A 19571-nucleotide genomic window follows, 5' to 3' on the forward strand; every position below is an offset into this window, starting at 1 on the left:
TCCCCTGCCCTTTAAAATTTGAAAAAAAACTACTTGTTTGCATTTGAGAGTTGGAACAAAGCCGTTCTAGCAGATACAATCATTGTCTTTTGATATAACCCTAAGTGTTATCAGTATAATATTAACATTTAAAGGCTTTCCATAATATATCATTATCATATTAAGTACAGCTGTGTTGTGGGTGGGTAGGGCTATAATTTCATAGTTTGATTGACAGCACAATGAGGTTATAGAAGGATTAGCTGCCTTTGATGTGGATTTTCAAATATAATTATTTGTTTCATAAGAGATTAACTACTTGATAGGATTTAAATGGATCAAATAGATATTTGTGAATGAGTGTACATTATACATAGTAAAACCTGTAATAGATATTTTGTTTCAGCCCAGCATGGACCAGCCCATGGTGGTTAGCATGAAGGGTAAGGTCAAGGAATAAATGGTGGACGGCATGAATTGGCTAAGTTAATATTAGAGCTACATTGGGGCATGGGGAATGGTAGGGGGTAATGAGTTGACATGTATGGGCAGGGGAGTATGTGGGGATTGATGGGCTGTGAGAGGTGAGAAGAATGAGAGGGTTTAGTGTTCAAAAAAACAACTGGGATGAAATTCCAGAGAAGTGACAAGATTGTTTTATCCAACCCAGCTTAGCACTTGGCAGCCTCTCACTGATGTGACCCAACTCTATCCCATAACAGCCTCCAAACAGTGGTAAGACTCTAAGACCATAAGACATAGGAGCAGAAGTCTGCTCTGCCATTCAACCACGGCTGATATTTTTCTCATCCCCATTCTCCTGCCTTTTTCCCATAACCCCGACCCCCTTACTAATCAGGAACCTGCCTATTTCTGTCTTAAAGACACTCAATGACTTGGTCTCCACAGCCTTCTGAGGCAACGAGTTCCACAGATTCACCACTCTCTGGCTGAAGAAATTCATCCTCATCTCTGTTTTAAAGGATCGTCCTTTTAGCCTGAGGTTGTGCCCTCTTGGGACGATTGGTAGGATGATCCCGCCAGTGGGATTTCCTAGCTCTGGGTACTTGTCTCGGGAGCACAATTCCAGGCCAATGAACTCAATTTAACTTCCAAATTTGTCCATCCTTCATTCACCAGTGTACCTGAACAACACTCAGAATTATTCAGTTTGTTTAATGATTGCATTGCATTGGTCTGCTCAGCCCTATTTCATCAAATAGACAGCTAATCCAATGATCTTAGATAAACTTTGCTTTCTTATTTAATTCAATCGAACCATGCAAAATCACCATTTAAGTACCACGACATGAAGAAAGTAACAATGCAGGCAATAAAAGTGATGGAAAACTCGCTTTTAGAGAACTGAATGCAATTATTGTTACACATTACACGTGCAAATGCGTACTGCATAGTTGATTAAATAACTTAAGACTGTAAAGCTCCAAATATTTTGATCATAGCTCCAGTGGTTTGGAAATCAATGTCATTGTAAGTTGTAGTTTTGGCAGACTTTATGATACTCGCAAAATTCAGGCTATGCAAATGTTTTAAGGTTGTTTTCTTTGCAACACACCTATATAGTGGTGCAGCTGCAAGTTTAAGTCTGCACAGTGCTGTAAGAGGCTGTGAGTTTGAAGGTAAAAGCCATTGACAAGGTTTGTTAACCAGAACATAATGACCTAGATTTCCTGCAGTTGAGAAATTGGCTACATATGTGAGGTGGCAGAATGTGTGCCTGCTTCAGTGATGTGTGCTCTTGACTCTGATCAATTGTGCAGGATCAAGACTACATTGGAGACGGGCTCCTTGGGTTTGACTGGGAAATCTGTACAGAGCGGAGTGGAGGCAGAATCCTGTCGCCTCTTCCAGCAGCCTTCGAACTTCTGGTTACAAAAACAGGGCGCAAATTTAACTGTGCCCTCCTCAAGCCTGTACCTATTGCTGTGCGAGTGGTTTCACACCTCTTACCCAGAAAAATAATTCAAATCTCATTCCTCCAGTGTGGAAAATCAGGACACTGGGAATTAAAAAGCGATGCAATTATCCCGATGCAATGTGACAAAGGTGTATTTGCCTCCTTTACATCTGCTTACAATATGCCCAGACAACATGGGAAGAATGGAGGAGTGGAAAGTGGGAGCATGAGATGTGTCCATGTTGGTCAACAGAGTGCTTTGAAGCAATTCTTCTTGCCCACATGCCTCAATCTCGCTAAAAATTTGGTTGAAAATTCTCAGCCATATATTTTTAGTGTGTACCCAAACCATTCAATACATCGGGGACATTGAGCATAGGAATGACAGTACATCAAAGGCCTCTTGGTCCTTTGTGGCAATGTCAGTCCGAGCTTTTCATCTAAAATTACCCTCAGTGTCTTCATAGCCCATCACTGTCTTGCTTTTCAAAACCTGGATCAACAGCCACTCATATATCTGTACGCATTTACTTTGTAACCCGGTACTAGGAGGTACTAGGCCTTGGTACTAGGAGGTTGTGGAAGAGTTGAAAATCTCGCCTCCATTCTTCATGACTGGTGATTGAGAGGTGGGCTTATTTTGCTGTTAAGTCATACCAATAATTTACTGAAAGGAAATGGTCTTCTTTATATTGTCCCACAGATTTTGCCTTACCCACCTTGGAAATCAATCCATATGCAGTTTGACCTCAATTTCTTTTAAAGCCATTTCCTTTTGTACCATTTGACATTGAAACAACATTCTCAACATTCTTGATGGTGATATTCATCCCTCCCTGCTTTTGTAAATTAGTAAAGCACATTTTTTCAAGCTGGTGTGCATAAATTTTTTTGTAAATAGATTTCTACAGAGCAGTGGGAAGCTCCATCTAATTTTATTCTTAGTCATCATCTGGAAATACATTTTAGCAGTGACAGAAAACTAATAATACTCTCTGAAAGGAACATCAGACTGCTGGCTGGCATTTTCCAATTTTTTTTTCAAAGTGTTGATTTGGTCAGGAAAAGCATTTGGCAGCCTGTTGGCTACCTTACTGGGTTTTCATATTTTCAGACACATTGGGCCCAACTTTACCATCAAGTTGAACCTGTTTTCTAGCACAAAAACTTGATAAAGTCAGCTGGGAGGTGAGTGGCGCGATCCACGCCTGCCTCTGTGCCCATTCCTCCTTTACCAAGTGTCTAAAATGGCTGCGATCAAGACTGTGCCCAAAATGGGCACGATGCTGATTTAAATGTATTTGCCCAAACCTACTGGCACTTCTGGTAGGGTAGGGCAGTGGATGTTGTCTACATGGACTTCAGTAAGACCTTTGACAAGGTCCCTCATGGCAGACTGGTGTGGAAGGTGAAGTCGCATGAGATCAGAGGTGAGCTGGCAAGGTGGATGCAACACTGGCTCTGTCAAAGAAGACAGGTGTAGCAGTGGAAGGGTGAGTTTCTGAATGGAGGGCTGTGACAAGTGGTGTTCCTCAGTGCTGGGATCTTTGCTGTTTGTAATATATATAAATGATTTGGAGGAAAATGTAGCTGGATTAATTAGTAAGTTTGCAGACAACACAAAGGTTGGTGGATTTGCAGATAGCGATGAGGACCATCAGAGGATACAGCAGGATATAGATCAGTTGAAGACTTGGGCGGAGATGTGGCAGATGGAGTTTAATCTGGACAAATGTGAGGTAATGCATTTTAGAAGGTCTAATACAAATAGGAAATATACAGTAAATGACAGAACCCTTAACAGTATTGATCGGCAAAGTGACCAAAGTGGGTGTACAGGTATACTGGTCACTGAAAGTGGCAATGCAGGTGGAGAAGGTAGTAAAAATGCATATGGTATGCTTGCCTTCATTGGCCAGGGCATTGAGTTTAAAAATTGGCAAGTTGCAGCTTTATAGAACCTTAGTGAGGCCACCCTTGGAATATAGTGTTTAATTCTGGTTGCCACACTACCAGAAGGATGTGAAGACTTTGGAGAAGGTACAGAAAAGATTTACCAGAATGTTGCCTGGAGTATAGAGGGCATCAGCTATGAGGAGAGGTTGGAGACACTTGGTTTGTTTTGACTGGAATGACGGAGGTTGAGGGGTGACCTGATAGAAGTCTACAAGATTATGAGAGGCATGGGCAGAGTGGATAGTCAGAAGCTTTTTTCCAGGCCGGAAGAATTAATTACTAGGGGGCACAGGTTTAAAGTGCAAGGGGCAAGGTTTAAAGGAGATGTACAAGGCAGATTTTTTTACACACAGGGTGGTGGGTGCCTGGAACTCGTTGGCGGGTAAGTAGTGGAAGCAGATACATAGTCACTTTTAAGGGGCGTCTTGACAAACACATGAATAGGATAGGCAGAGAGGGCTATGGTCCCCGAAAGGGGGTTACAGTTAAGTTGGGTAGCATGGTCAGCGCAGGCTTAGAAGGCGTATGGGCAGAGTGCGTATGGGGGCATCTCAGAATGGGTCTCAAAGTCGGATCTGCAAAACTCACTGCTTCACATCCGTCCAATATTTAGACTAAAAATGGTAAAATAGGGTCCACTGCGAAAAAAGTGAAAGGGCAGGTCCTACGACATTGTGCTGGTGGGGTCAACTCTGATCGAGTCTGCCCCATCAGCAACTTGGGTTTTGAAAGGGCTTTTCTTATTTTAAAATGTCAGTGCCAGGACATTCTCCAGGCTGGCCCATGCCCTGCCCCAGGAGCTGTACACTCCTCTGCACCTCTGGTAGGCTCAGGTACATTTTGTAGGGGATCAATTATGAATCCTGATATGTTAATAGGGATGGCAGTGTGGTTAACACTGCGACCTCACAGCTCCAGGGACCAAGTTTTGATTCCTGGCTTGAGTCACTGTCTGTGTGGAGGTTACATGTTCTCCCCATGTCTGCATGGGTTTCCTTGGGGTGCTCCGGTTTCCTCCCACATTCTGAAGGACATGCTGGTTAGGTGTATTGGCCATGCTAAATTCTCCCTCAGTGTGCCCGAACAGGAGCTGGAGTGTAGCCACTGGAGCATTTTCACAGTAACATCATTGCAGTGTTAATGTAAACCTACTTGTGACACTAATAAATAAACTTTAAACTGATGTGAATAAACAACTACATGTGGGGCAACAATCAGGTGTAAAGTCCTGATAATGAGATGCAAATAGATGTAAATTAAAATCCTGACTTCCAAAGCCGGGATTCCCATTACATCATTGGCAGGAACAATTGAGAGGTGAGATCCTGTCAGCATAAAAGGCTTTTGGGTCTCCCGCTGGATTGTCCACCCTCTTCACTATTCCAGTCCTCCAAAAATGGCCATGCAAGAACCCAGCCTGTGTCGGAGCAGGAATGTTAACCTAAGTTTAGGAGTCACTCTTTCCCATCCTGATGTGAGTTCCATGAGTTGAGTTACTTTCTCTCTCCACAGATGCTACCAGACTTAAGGCTGGAATGTTGTGGCCATTGACGCCAACAGGATTTTCCCATCTTGCTGCCCTGACGGAGATTTAGCTGGGTGCCAAATTCTCCGACTTCACTGCAGTGGAAGTGAGGCATGGTGAGATCGTGCTCTTAGTCCATATTTGCAGAATTACCAATTTTTATTATCGGAGTAGTTAACATTGTCAAAGGAAGCCACTCAGCCCAGCAAACCTTTACCAACAACAATCCCACCCAGGCCCTATCCGCAAAACTCCATGCATTTAATAAAAGCAAATTACTGGGGCTGCTGGAATCTGAAACCAAAGTCTTCTCTTTTGACTCCATGCATTTACCCTAGCTAGTCCCCCTGACAGTGAGCAGCAATTTAGCATGGCCAATCAACCTAACCGCTCATCTTTGGAGTGTGGGAGGAAACTGGAGTCTCCAGAGGAAACCCACACAGACACGGGGAGAATGTGCAAACTCCACACAGACAGTGATCTGAGGCTGGAATTGAACCCTGGCGCTGTGAAGCAGCAGTGCTATTGGGCAGAATTTTCTAGACCCTCCGCCCCCACAGCATGTTTTGGGTTGGAGGAGGCAGCCATCCATTGTCTGGTGGTGGGATCTTTGCACCGATGTCCATGGGGTTTTGTATGTTCCTCATCCTCCGCCACTGGGGAACACATCAGGGGGGAAGGGGGTCACCATCGGCGGGACTGGAAGATCCTGCTGGCGGGAAGGGCCAGAAAATTTTGGCTGTTGTTCTTTATCTACCATTTCTGCCTGAACATATATGTATCTGACTGTATCTACACAGGTATTTAACCATTGCATTGTGAGTCTTGTCGATCAAGCATTCCATGTCACACGCCAACGGATTTGCTCGGTAACGCACATTTCAGAACTGCACACGCTTCATTCAAATCTTGTATTCATGATACAACTGCAAACCACAAATGCTAAGCATTGTTCCAACCAAAATTAGATCAATAAAGTTTAATGAAAAATGACTAGAGATGTTGATGAAAACAACATAATGAGGTGGCTGCAAAAGCTACAAATGCAGAAAGACATTGGGCAAAACAATCGCCTTACTTGTAAGTGCTTTGAAAATTTGCCTTTTTTTCCCTCATTCATTTTTTGTTGTAGTCTGCTTGATATGTACAATGTAACATCACACAAATTTGAAAATATTAAAACATTGCAAAATCTTTTGGGACATGAGCCTTCTAAGTCTGTCAGCTGCTTGATGCTTCTATTTGCCACACAGTTCATTGTCTAGTTTCTTGCTGTAGACCTGAGCAATGCTTTGGAAACATGCATTTTTAAACAATTCCCCATCTAACTGATGTCTCACCTTGCTGTAACAATTATTTTTTCCAAAACAATGATGCAGCACGCGTGGACTTACAAAAATTTCTCTCAAATATACAGCCAATAGGATAACTTGAGGGTTGCTTTCGCAAGAAATGGGATCAAGACAGAGGCTGTGAAAGCTGTATGCTCTCTCTCTTTCGGACCCTTTCTCTTAAGTATTATTCCCAGATTTCCGAAGTAACCATCCTGAGAATAAGTCAACTGCAAAGCAAGATTTTCTGGGGAAAATACTTTCAAAATTTGCTCCCAGCTGAACAAAATGATCATAGTATTGAACCACCATATCAAGTCCAGCCAAAGCGCACTTCACAGAATCACACAATTGCTTCAGCAAAGGAGGAGGCCATTTGGCCCCTTATGTCTGCACCAGCTCTCCACTGTATCAAATGCTTTCTGAAAGTCCATGTATCCCACATCTACTGCGTTACCCTCATCAACCCTTTTTGTTACCTCCTCAACCATAACCATGTACTCCCTTGCTTTACCTTCTGCATGAGCTATAAAAATCCCTGATGTGGAGATGCCAGCTTTGGACTGGGGTGGGCATGGTAAAAAGTCTCACAACATCAGGTTAAAGTCCAACAGGTTTATTTGGAATCACAAACTTTCAGAACGCTGCTCTTTCATCATTGAGTCAAATCCCATGTAAAAATCCCATATGTTCAGCCATTGGTTCCAGTGTGTGTGTGTGTGTATACACGTGTGGGTGGGGGGGTGTCAGGCAAATGTGTGTGACATATCTGGTGGTTGGGATTAATCTATATTTTTTAAACTCTGGAAATAGTTTCAACAAACTTGCAAAATCAATCCGATTAATTCTTTACAATCTGAAGGCTTAGGTAATGGCTCTCTGATAGTATTGGCAAAGCACATCCTCTCTAAATCCACAAAAAAGTATTTTTTTTAGTGCCACAAGTAGGCTTACATTAACACTGCAATAAAGTGAAAATTCCCTCATCGCACTCTGGCACGTGTTTGGGTACACAGAGAGAATTTAGCACGGTCATTGCACCTAACCAGCATATCTTTTCATAGAATTCTACAGTGCAGGATGATGCTATTCGGTCCATCAAATCTGTACTGACTACTATCCCACCCAGGTCCAATCACATAATCCGTGAAAGTGCAGACTCCACACAGACAGTGACCCAAGGTGGGAATTGAACCCAGGTTCCTGTTGCTGTGAGGCAGGAATGCTAACCACTGCGCTATCATGCTGCCCTGAAGGCAATTGTACATTTATTGTGATGGGTTTGATCACTTTCTCGTTCAGTGAACTATATTTAACTTGCACTAAGTCAAGCTTCATTACTGCATCTTGGCTGCTACTTAATTCCCAATTTCTCACCCTGGCACATATTACTTGAACTGACCTCCCACAATTGGCAATATAAATGGATAGAACATTGGAGGTGTTGAAATTGGCAAAATAAATTGATGGTTCACTAGGGCAGCAGGGTGGCACAATGGTCAGCACTGCTACCTCACAGTGCCAGGGACCTGGGTTCAATTCTGGCCTCGGGTGACTGTCTGTCTGGAATTGTACATTGTGTGGATCTTTTCTGGGTGCTCTGGTTTCCTCCCACAGTCCAAAGATATGCAGGTTAGGTTGATTGGCCATGCTAAATTGCTCCTTAGTGTCAGCAAGACGTGCAGGGTAAATGTGTGGGGTTATAGGGATAGGGCCAGGGTGGGATTGTTGTCGGTGCAGGCTTGATGGGTTGAATGGCCTCTTTCTGCACTGTACGGACTCTATGATACTGCCTCCCTTTGTTGAAAGTCCTGGGCACAATATTACATTTTCAATGGCAGTGATATTTTGAATCTTTTCATGAACTGAAAATAAATTTGCCAGGTAAAAATGTTTCTCAAAAAGAATGCACTTCAGAAAAGAACTATGATTCAGAAGCACTCATTTAGAATTGAAAAAAACATATAACCAAAAGTATTTATCATGCCAAAGGCATTTTGTTTGAGTGTCTGTTTAAACTGGGTTAATGAAGGGACTTGGTAAATGTTAAAGACTTCTTTCTTTGAATGTGACAGCATTTTATTATAGTTTTAATATATTCTTTTCACACAAAATGACAAGTAAAAATTATGCAAAAGCAGAGTAAAGACAAACAAATCACTATATTTACAGGATATTGAATATTTAATCTCGAATGTGACTGTAAAATTATAGATGTTTCCATAGCACACGAACCTTTAAGGCCCAATAAATGTTTATTGTTATTTGTCGTTTATGTTCCTTCTCTCATTAATTTGTTGTGATGTCTTAGAAGGCATTATCATGGGATTACTTTATAACTAATTAAACAGAGTCACAGTTTACTTCGGTCGATTTATTGACGCTCCAATGAACAATTATTTATCAGTGTTGCATCAGATTGTGTCTGTTTCATCTGAGTATTGTATGTAGAATAGTACAGGAAGGTGAAATGTTTTTGATTGCTCTGACAACTAAGGGAGCACAGCAAATGGATACAGAGTGAAAGGCCTTTTATGGCGAAGTCTTGTTCACTGCACACAGAAAAATTGTCAGTTTCTCAGGAGTTGGTTGATTGAGCATTACGGACTGACAGGTTGTTGAAACAAAGAAAGCAGCAAGCTCAAATTCACTTACAGGAAACACTCATCTCAGCATGGAGCAGCTGCATTCTCAATATTCAAAGATCCTGCAATGCAAGGAGAGGCTGGATTCTTTGCCTGTCCAAGTCATGAGCCCAGTTTAAAATTGATGGTTTCTGCACCTCATCACTTTCCATCAGCAAAGAGTGCTTATGTGCACAAGATTACAGCTTGTCTGACGATGCTCCTGTAGGGTGGCACAGTGGTTAGCACCGCTGCCTCACGGCACTAGGAATTTGGGTTAAATTCTGGCCTTGTGTGGACTATGTGGAGTCTCCATGTTCTCCCAGTGTCTGCGTGGGTCCCTTCCCACTGTCCAAAGACATGTGGGTTAGGTTGATTGGCCAACGCTAAATTGCCAATGAGTATTAGGGGGATTAGTAGAGTAACTATGTCAGGTTATGGGGATATAGGGGCTGGGTGGGATTGTTGTCAGTGCAGACGTAATGGGGTAAATGGCCTCTTTTTGCACTGTAGGGTTTTGTGTTTCTATAAATTCTGTGTGTGGATTGGCCATGCTAAATTTCCCCTTCGCATCCCAAGATGTATAGTTCAAGGTGGCTAGTGAGGTAAATATGTATGGTTATGGGGATAGGACCTGGGTAAGATTCAATGGTGGGTCAGTGCAGACTTGATCGGCTGAATGGACTCAGCCTGCACTGAAGGGATTTTATGAAGCAGATTACACTACTTTACTGTGTTAAAACTTGCTATATAAATGCAAATTGTGTATAGTAACTCCAACTTTGAATTGGTTAAGATCACTAGTTGGCCATCATTGACCAGAATGTCAAATACACAATCACCCCGAGGGCAAAATATGTTCTGGGTTCCTGTATTAATGTAACTATGACCCAGTGATACTTATGAGTCGTTCTCCAAGGTGAGAAAACTGGAAGCAGAAACCTGGCCTTGAAAAACACTTTGCAAAAGTGGCTGTTTTTAGTTCCCATAAAAGTTGCAATATTGACTCAAATTTGTACTCTGCTATACAATGAGTCACCAATGGCATGCATATCACATTGAGAATGTCAGCTGAACAGAACTCATGTTCCTTCCAGGGTCAATGGGATGTTATCAGGATTTTGTTCACTTTCAAAACAAAGGCTATTTATCTGTGTTTGGCCAAAAGAATAGAGAAAAAGAACTTCAACAGGCAAACACCATCAATCATGGAGGCACAATGAATAAATTGGTAGTTAACTGTTCCCCTTGTGTATTCTGTATGGCAACCCAGCTACCATTCAGGGTCCACTTGCCAACCAATTAGCACTCTGTTTATGCAGTATGAATTGCTGTTCCCTTCACAATTGGTGCTCTTGTGAATCTTGCACCTGATGAGTGCAAGATGAAAAACTTTAACAACATGTCTCTTTTTTCAGCAATACTCAAATTAATGAATTATTCAAGGTACAAACTAATCTGTGCCTTCTCACTTGAGGCAGTGATTTTCATTGATCTCTGTCATATACACACGGTTCTTTATTTCTTTTAAGAAGATTAGTGGCCAGATTTTTAATCAATGGATAGCAATTTTGTTCGAACAGCTGTGTCAAAACAGTCAGTTCCATGGTAATTAAACTGTAATGTCAAAATCTTTGCACAATAAAGAAGGAACCACTGATTAAGTTCGTCCTGCATTATTTCTAATCCAAATCACTTGCTTGACACTTATAGCCATGTTCCCTCCTTCACTGTCAATGCCACTCAGCGTACAAGTAACAGACATTGAAAAGTAACACTCCCCTGATATCTTTGAAGATATTAGAGTCAATTATAAAGGATGTAAAAGCGGACAACTTGAGATTTACTTAACGTAATCAAGAAGTCTCTGTCTGACTTTGAGAAGGAGAAATCGAGCCTGACAAATCTTTTTGAAATCTTTAAGGTGGGAAATGAGCAGGATAGATAAAGGGGAAACCAGAAACTATAATATACTTGGATTTCTGAAAAGCGTTCGATAAGGTACTGCACAAAAGGCTGCTTAATAAAGAGTGTTGGAGGTAGTATGTCAGAACCTCTAGAGGATTGGCTAACCAATAGAAGGCAGACAGTTGAGATAAGAGGGGCAATTTAAAGATGGCAACCTGTGACTAGGGGAGTACCACAGGAAATGGTGCTGGCACCACCATCAGTTAAAATATGCATTGATGACTTGGACAAGGTCAGTGAATGCACTGTTGCCAAGTTTGTAGATGACACAAAAATAGGTAAGAAGACAAGTGGTGAGGATGACATAAAGGAGGGAATTTTCCCATCTCACCCACCATGGGAATCGTAGTAGGTGGAGGGGGATGGAGGGTGGAGGGCATTCTGGGGTTGGGGGGTGTGTGTGGGGGTGGGGGGGGGGGGTGGACCATGCAAAGCACTGTTGACCTCGGGCAGGATTTTCCGGTTTTGGAATGACTGTGGCCAGGAAATCCCGCCTGAAGAGTCTACCGAGAGATACAGACCAGTTGTGAAAAGGCAAAAACTTAGCAAATGGAATATAATGTGAAGTTATGCACTTTGGTAGGAAGCATAGAGGAGCTGAATGTTATTTAAATGGAGAAAGACTGCAGAAAGTTGCAGCACAGAGGGATTTGGGGTTCTCGTGCATAAATCACAAAAAGCTAGCAGGCAAATTCAGCAGGCAATTCAGAGGTGCTTTCCCCTTGTGAGAGACTCCCCCTTGTGGGACCAAAGGGCATAATCTCAGAGTAAGGGGTCACCCATTGCAAGACAGAGATGAGGAATTTCTTCTCTCAGGGTGCAGTGAATTTGTGGAACTCATTACTGCAAAAGGTTTTAGAAGTTTGTTCATTAAGTATATTCAAGACTGAGATAAACTGATTTTTAATCAGCAAAGGAAAAAAGGGTTATGGGAATAAGGCAAAAAAGTGGAGTTGATGATTGTCATATCAGATCAGTCATGACCTCTTATTGAATGGGGGAACAGATCTGATGGGCCAAATGGCCTGCATCTGCTCTTATGGTCTTTCTTGAAGTGATCTAAAATCATCAAAACGGACCAACCAAGATCAAACGCTTGCATATTTGAAACGTGGATGTGCAGTGATTAAAATAAAAATTTGTCTTAATATAGCTGTCCTAAAAATGGTTCAGCGCATTGCTGAAAATTATAATTATTTCCAGCGCACTGCCACTTCAGATCTCTGCCATTTCCTATTTCAAGTATAGTTGAATAATCTGAATGCGAATGGTAAGTTCTCCCAGATGGATGGACAATAAAAGGCAGAACATCAGAACTTAAGGCATGTTCCTGGTTAAAGTGTCAGTGAGAGGAAAAATTGAATAATTAAGTTCATAGTAAACAATATCTCAGGGAACGCTCGCGTTCCAAAATATGGCAGATCTTCTTGCTTTAAACATAATTCAAGGGGCCAAGCATTGTGGGTGGCACGGTGACATAGTGGTTAACACTGCTGCCTCATTGTGCCAGGGACCTGGGTTCGATTCCTGGCTTGGGTCACTGTGGAGGCTGTGCATTCTCCCCATATCTGGGTGCTCCAGTTTCCTCCCACAGTCTGAAAGACGTAGAGGTTAGGTGCATTGGCCATGCTAAATTCCCCTCTGTACACACGGACAGGTTCCCCAGTACCCTAATGTGGCGACTAGCCGATTTTCACAGTAACTTCAATGCAGTGTTAATGTAAGCCGACTTGTGACACTAATACATAAACCAAAACTCTATTACATATAGTCAGTGATGCAGGTTCAAATTGCACTCAGAAATGTAATATTTTTAAGAAATGTTTTTGCTGAAATCAAATTTCTGTTCAAAAATAAATCCATATTCCTGAAGGTCGAATGTTCCATATCAACTAGCACAATTGGGTACAATTTTAGTAATTTTGTTTTACATGCTCCATACATTGAAACTGTGAAATTTATTTGCTTATCATCACTTCAGGGCCTGCTCTTCACACCCATGTTGTTATCCTGGGCGTGGGCAATGCCATGGACCATTACCTGTGCAACATTGTTCAGTAACATGGCAGCTGAGTCACCTGTGTGCATCCAAACACACTGAATTGATATATCACCATTCAACCGCCTGACATTCATGTCCTTAAGGGAAGGAAATCTGCCGTCCTTACCTGGTCTGGCCTACACGTGACTCCAGACCCACAGCAATGTGGCTGACTCTCAACTGCCCTCTGAAATGGCTGAGGAAGCCGCTCAGTTCAAGTGTAACAAGGGGTGGGCAATAAACGCTGGCCAGACAGCGATGCTCATGTCCCACCAATAAATAAATAAAAACAAACAGAGATCCTGACAACAATGCCTTTGTTGTCCTCTCCTAAAGAAAGGAACTTGAAGCGGCAAGATGGGCCTGGTTGTACCAATATTGTTTAAAGAGCCATGCAGCCCGATTAAAGTGAAGCAGAATTTCTGGCATCTTTCCCATTGCAAAGTGTTTAAAAGAATGTTGTTCATTTGACAGAAAACATTGTGGAATTCTTACAGGGGTGGCAGCGATGTGGTGATCTGCCCACATAAACGAAACCACAGATACGGGGGAGGTGGTAGTGACAGTGCCTCTAGGTCGACACCACAATAGGGATGTGGAACAGAGCCTTTGGACTCCTCCTCTCCATGCTGTGTTTCAGGCAGTTTGGACAATGCACTCAACACCTTGGTGTGCATGCAACACCTTGGTGTGTGTACCCTCTCTTGCATTCCACCCCATCCAGGTCTTGATCTGCCCTGGAGCAGAGCGCATCTTGTCCTCCAGTGAGCTGTCAAACAAGCCATCCTTTACCCTTAGTCTGCTTGCAACCCACTCATGCCTGATGACTCACTACTTGTTGATTCCCAACTCCACGTAGCCTTCAAGGTAAGTGCAGTACCAATATCTGAACTGGTGGTTGCAAACATCATATCAAGGGACAACACCTATTTATCACCGCTCTTTCCTACTCGGGCTGCTGAGGCTATGCAGACGGGCAGTGGCAGATTAACTACCTCCCAGACCCCTAGGCTGAGCTTTAGTAAGACCCCCTGACCTTGCCCTCTGCCCCTTCCCCACCCTTCGTTAAATAGAATAAAGTGATGTCAAGTGACGTTAGATAACTTATATCATTGTACTCTGTATAATGTCCTTCATGTATAATATCATGAAGTTATATGAGTCAATTACAGCCCTTTTATTCATTTATTTTTCATTTTCCTTACATTTTTACTTTAAAAAGCTTCGTGTTTTTTGGTTTACAAAAGTGTCAATAACAGCATGTTTATTCACCCTTAAAAGGGTTAAACCATTTTATTTTGCTCTCGGGCCCCCCTCCCTTCTGGACCCCGAGGCTTAAGCCTACTCAGCCTAATGGTTAATCCACCACTGCAAATAGGTGTCTGAAAGCAAAAAGTCAGAAGGAAAGGGTTCTTGTGAAAGAAGGAGTTTGGGATGGGCAGCAGGAAGTTTATGACTGCACCATCAGCAGCTTGCTCACCATGTCAGACAGCAGAATGAGGGTATGCTGGGAGTGAGAAGGGGCATAAGCCACCATTTTGGTCTCAGCAACTTTAGGTGCTGTAAGCCTCCTCACATTTGACCCCGTATGCAGAGATCCACATGCCCTGCAGGGTTCAGAAGATTCAGGTGTCCTTGCCCTGAAGAGCTCCTCACTCTTTTGTTGCGTGCTGCCTTGTCCTAAAAGGCATGGAGCAGAATGTTGGTGGTTGAGTAAGCGCTATGCCTGGGTGAGGTGCACACCATAGCTTCATAGCTGGAGATATGTGGAGGCAGGGAGAAGTGTGTGTGAAGCAACCAGCGTTGGTGGGAGTGTGAGGGTGAGGCAGAGTATCCGTGACGCCTGAGTGCTTGGAAATGTTGCTGGCTGAGTATTGGGCGTGTGGTGTATTGGATAGTGTGAGAGGTTGGTGGCATGGTAAATATGAAGATGCATCTCCTAATGTTGATCATCAGTGTGAGATCATTTGGATCATTCAGATGAGTTATGTAGACAAACTTGCGAAATTACCCCACACCATCTGAATTGCAGGAAACTGGGAATTGTGATACTTGTGCCCAAGTATTGGGGTGAATAAATTTTGCGCCTTGTTTAAAGTATTAAAAATCTGAATCAAGAACCCACGGGTTCATTTGTGGGTGGCACGGTGGCACAGAGGTTAGCACTGCTGCCTTATAGCGAATAAATTTTGCGCCTTGTTTAAAGTATTAAAAATCTGAATCAAGAACCCACGGGTTCATTTGTGGGTGGCACGGTGGCACAGAGGTTAGCACTGCTGCCTTATAGCGAATAAATTTTGCGCCTTGTTTAAAGTATTAAAAATCTGAATCAAGAACCCACGGGTTCATTTGTGGGTGGCACGGTGGCACAGAGGTTAGCACTGCTGCCTTATAGCGCCAGGGACCCAGGTTCGATTCCTGGCTTGGGTCACTGTCTGTGCGGAGTCTGCACATTCTCCCTGTGTCTGCATGGGTTTCCTCCGGGTGTTCCGGTCTCTTCCCACAGTCCAAAGATATGTGGGTTAGGTGGATTGGCCACGCTAAATTGCCCCTTAGGGACTAGCCAGGGTAAATGCATGGGGTTATGGGAATAGGACCAGGGTGGGATTGTCGTTGGTGCAGAGTTGATGGGCCAAATGGCCTTGTTCTGCACTGTATGATTCTACGATTTCCATTTTTAATGGGAGCAGGATAAGAGGTGGCTGGCTACTCCCTCTCAATAAGCTGGTTGCCCTTAAAGCAAACTTGTCCAACTTGTTTGCACGGGGGAGGGGGGTACATTTCAAAATTTGTCTCATTCAAGGGGCTGATGAGCAAATCTTGGAGAGAAAATGTTTGGCACAACATGAATTTCAACAAAGAACTGATATTAAAAAAGATAACTTGCTAAGTGAGAAACAAAATGGGTAATAAATAAAGTTGAATATGAGAGTATATTTCCCTCCACCTCCTCCCCTCCCCTCACCCTACCAACTATCCGCTACAGGGTTAATACCTGCAGTGTTGGGATGAGATTCTTAAGTGAGTATTAATTTCCCACTAAAGGGCCTTAGAAACATCGAAGATAAGAGCAGGAGGAGGCCATTTGGCCCTTCGAGCCTGCTTCACCATTCATTACAATCAGAGCTGATTGTCCAACTCAATAGCTTTCTCCCCATAACCTTTGATCCCATCCGCCCCAAGTGCTATATCCAGCCACCTCTTGAATATCAATGTTTTGGCATCAACTACTTTGTGTGGTAATGAATTCCACTCTTTGCGTGAAGAAATGTCTCCTCACCTCCATCCTAAATGGCCTACCCGAAATCCTCAGACTGTGCATGTATAATCAGTCCTGAATTGGTCACAAGGTGGGATGAGCAAACCCACAGGGCTTTCCACCACAGACTTAATTGGGTTGGAGGTGGGAAAGAGGCAGGGAAACCACCCACCAACGTTCTGCCTGATCAAATGCCCCTTTGACACCAAACCTGCCACCATGAGAGTCCACCCTCAACTAATGTTAACAGCTTCGACTTACAACAAACTGAGGATAACGAGCTGAGAGAAATAAAAAACCTGCCATCATGGGTTTAGTTGTTCTCTGTCCTTTTACCATTCATCTGTATGGAACGCATACTCTCAGCTGGGGAAGTGCTTCTGAGTCAAGCATCAAAATCCCTCCACCACTGCATCAATGCATCAGCTCCATTAGAAACATCAACCGCTCTGGTGTCTGAGGGAAACTGCTAATTAAATTTGAATTAAGAAGTTTTCAGACAGAGATCTGCACTCGCAAGAGTGTGCTAGAACTGTCCAAACTCATTTCACTGAAGGCAGTTGGAGCTGGCACAGAGCGGCTTTTAATCCCATGAACTTTTGCAGGGTCTGTGCTTGTCCCAGAACTGAGAGGATAGCGGGACTAACTAACGGTGCTCTTAGTTGGTTTAATTACGAACACCATCACAATCTGCTCATCCATGCATTCTTTATGCATTATAGGAGGCACATAATTCCCCTGTAATTTTTCATTATGACTGCAAAATATTGCTCTAATTATACTTCCTGTGCATCATATTAACACAATTATTCTGCAGTAATGACGTTTGGATTTCTCAAGCACTGACTCTCCAGAGCACTGCCTCCACAGGGCAGTCATAAACACATTATTAATATTCAGAATGATTATATATATATTATAAATTGAAAAAAAAACTAACACAGGCTTCCAAATGAATTCGGATCGTAATTTAACATCTGGGTTCTGATGAGGTCTTATGAAACATTTCAAGTGCAGGATTCCTAATCTCAGGGTTTAAGGAATGCTACCACTGAACTACACAGACCACGCTGCAGTGCAACAGCAGAAATTGAGTCATGTTAGTATGGCCGGAAAACATTTTTCCATCAGTGCTGGATTTAGTTATAATTTATTATCCGCATTATCTTCATCATTGACTGCTATTATCCTAATACTTTCCAACGGTTTGTATCAGGAATTATTTCTGATGATACCAAAAGTGATCAGTTGGAAAGGAGAAAAGGTGGTGATTTGTCATAGAATCCCGACAGTGCAGAAGAAGCCATTCAGTCCATCAGGTCCACATCGACTCTCCAACAAGAGGCCCTAACTCCATAACCCCATGTATTTATCCTGCAAATTCCCCTAACCTACACATTTTGGACCACTAAGGGGCAACTTAGCACAGCCAATCCAAGTAACCTGCACATCTTTATGGGAGGAAACTCAAGCAGACACGGGGAGAATGTGCAAACTCCACACAGACGCTTACCCAAGGCTGGAATCAAACACGGGTCCCTGATGCAATGAGGCAGCAGTGCTATCAACTGTGCCGCCCTATTGTCAGAAGGAGGCCATTCAGCCCATTGAGTCTGCACTGCCTCTCCCAAAGAGCACCTTACCCAGGCCCTATTGCAACAGCTCCACCTACTTACCTCGCTAATCCCCATAACCGACACACCTTGGGGCACTATGGGGCAATTTAGCATGGTTAGCCTACTGACCTTCTACTTCACGTGAAATAATCAACTTGAGTCGACTGAGGGATGTTATCATATCAACCACCCTTCTAGCAAATTATTGATATTCATTGTAACATAATTCAGAACTTGCGCACATGGGTGTTTATTATTTTCTACCCACTCTGTCTTTTGGACCCTTGTCTCAAAGAATTGAAAGCTGGGGTGGGAAATGACAATAAGAAGCAGACAACCCCACACCAATACTCTGGCAGTAGCATTCTACAGTTTTTAATCCAGTGAATCTTTGTAGGATTTAATTGGGAACTAACCAATTGAAACTAACCATGGAAGAATTCTTCCTCCCCTCCCTTTACCTGTGAGGGATTGACTAAGTTCTGCAACGCATGACGATTGTACGACTGAGGTCAGCAGCTTACCATTCAGGGAGGAAGAAAGGTTTTGGGTGTTCAGTGTAACAATATTGTAAATACATTCAAAGGCTATTTCATTCTCTGTCCTTCCTGTCCCATATCAGAGGTGCCAGCCTCTAAATTGGAACATGGCTGCTAAATCGGACCATTTTGGTTCTTAAATGAGCCCTGAAGTTTGAAGATTTATGTCGCTTCTGCACTTCCTTGAAGTTTGTGGCCAACCTTGTGTGCAGCAGAGACATTGATCAGCATGGGGGCTCAAAATGAGAAGGCTGAGGCATGAAAAATTGAAGCCTTCAAAATTGTCACGGGATTTGAAAGGGTTGCGCGGCGAAAATGCCTTTCTTTGTGGAGAAGTTAAAAACTAAAGGCTAAAAGGGCTAGACTATCATTAATATACCCATTAAATAATTCAATAAAAGAAACCTTTTATTTTTACCCAGAGAATGTTTAGAATTTGAAACTTGCCACCTTGTGCAGGGGTTGAGGTTGAATAACAGTGATGCACTTAAGGGCAAGATGACGAGGTGTATGAGGAAGAAATGAATAGAAGCGTATGGTGATAGGGCAAGATGAGTAGGAAAGAAGGAGGCTTTTGTTCTGCTTAAACACAGCACAGGCCAATGGGTCAAATGACCTGTTTCTGTGTTTGTAGTTTCTATATAATTCTATGTAACTGCCGGAAAGAATACGCGACAAAAAGACAAATTGATTGACTGTGCAGTAAGATACAATTCGCTCGAGACAGCAAGAAGATGCAGATATAAAGCAGAACTTTCCCCACGGTACATGGGACAAAACACACATGGGATGTATGCCAATTTAAATGGGTCAGG

Source organism: Carcharhinus amblyrhynchos, chromosome 29 (genome assembly GCF_965287045.1).
Source record: "Carcharhinus amblyrhynchos chromosome 29, sCarAmb.v2.hapA, whole genome shotgun sequence".
In the NCBI taxonomy this organism is placed as follows: domain Eukaryota; kingdom Metazoa; phylum Chordata; class Chondrichthyes; order Carcharhiniformes; family Carcharhinidae; genus Carcharhinus; species Carcharhinus amblyrhynchos.